The sequence below is a fragment of the Echinops telfairi genome, unplaced genomic scaffold (genome assembly GCF_000313985.2).
Source record: "Echinops telfairi isolate 266 unplaced genomic scaffold, ASM31398v2 ScPeMD7_7469;HRSCAF=8507_1, whole genome shotgun sequence".
Taxonomy (NCBI): Eukaryota; Metazoa; Chordata; class Mammalia; order Afrosoricida; family Tenrecidae; genus Echinops; species Echinops telfairi.
Window position 1 is genome coordinate 25,663,166 of NW_022111373.1, and position 1,683 is coordinate 25,664,848.

The following is a 1,683-nucleotide window of genomic DNA, read 5'->3' on the forward strand; positions in this document are numbered from 1 at the left end:
TCTATCCCATTGAGGGCCTTCCTGTCTGTCACCGCCCCTACACGTCACCAAGAATGATGCTTTTCTCCAGGACTCGCTGTTCATGACGGTATGTCCAAAGTATTTAAGACATTTTACCATTCTAGAAAGCAGCCTGCTCATGCTGTTCTAAGCTAGATCTGTTCATTTCTTCTGGAAACCCATGGCATATTCACTATCCTTTGTCATCTCCCTAATTCAAATGTGTCATTTCTTTGCTCCTTCTAATTTATGGTCCAGTACTTTCATGAATATTATGCAATATAATAAATATAATATTATATAAGGCCACTGGCATAAGGACAACTATCAAGGCAATGACAGGTTATGACTCTCAGGCAATGAGGTGGTATGACTGTGTAATAGTTATAACTCATTTATCACTCCCTTATTAGAGCGTCATAAACTCCACTTTCCCATGGGGAAGCTTTACTTCTTGTTAGTGGGTAAGATTCAAGTAGTCCATGAACTGGGGCAGTGCCCTAAGGTTGCTCTTAGTGGGTATATATTACTGCATAGTGTTCAGTACACTCTGGTGGAGATTCATGAATACGAGAAGGAGGGGATGTGCCTGTCTCTAAGAAGATAGTGGTCTCAGGGTGGCTTGCCCTTGAGCAAAACATTGAACATTGCTTTTACGGACTTCCGAGGGGAAGAATCCACTCTGTCCTCTAAGAGATAGTCACCCCTTGCTGTCCCAGGCTTCACAGTATAGCTTTTCTGGATGTCAGAGTCTTCCTTCTCCAGGAGTACAGCGTATGACATAGGCCACCATGAAAGGATCTGGGTCAGAAAAGCGAACCAGACTTTACCTTAAACACACGTGGTGAAAAAGGAACTCTTTTATTCCTTTGGATTTCGAGCTGTAACTCAATCGTCAGAGGAGACAAGCAGGTTGTCTACCAAGCTTAGTGCCTGTCTAAGCTTCCTTGCTTTCTTAAACAAAATTCAGTAACTAGTTTTTTTTACTGTGTGTAAGTGAAGGTCCCATGTATTTTAGTCTAAAAGGTTCCCTTATTTTAGACTATGAATTTTATAGTCTAAAATTCATCCCTCAGTATATGAATATTCCCTTTAAATAGTACTTTAAATTTGATACCATTGACTTTTTAAATGATATCATACTTAGATTTTCCAAATTCCTCATTTAAAAAAAAGAAGCCTCAATGCCATCAAGTCAATGATGGCCCAGAGTGGCCCTAAAGGATAGGGCGGAACTGCCCCTGTAAGATTCTGAGTGAAACTCCTTATGGGAGTAGAAGCCTAGCTTTCTCCCATGGAGAAGCTGGCCCTTGGAAGTTACTTTTATTATCTCTTAGAGAGGATCATGCTGCTACTAAAGTGGAAGAGGGAGCTATATAAGACTGAGATCTTTGAATGGATTTTTTGAGCCTGCAATTAACCACATCCCTAACTTACACACAAGCAATCTTTTTTTTAAATCATCTTTTCAGGGGCTCATACAACTCTTATCACAATCCATACATGCATCAATTGTGTAAAGCGCATTTGTACATTTATTGCCCTCATCATTCTCAAAACATTTCCTCTCCACTTAAGCCCCCAGCATTAGGTCCTCATTTTTCCCTCCCTCCCTGATCCCCCCTCCCTTATGAGCCCTTGATAATTTATAAATTATTATTTTGTCATATCTTGCCCTGTCCG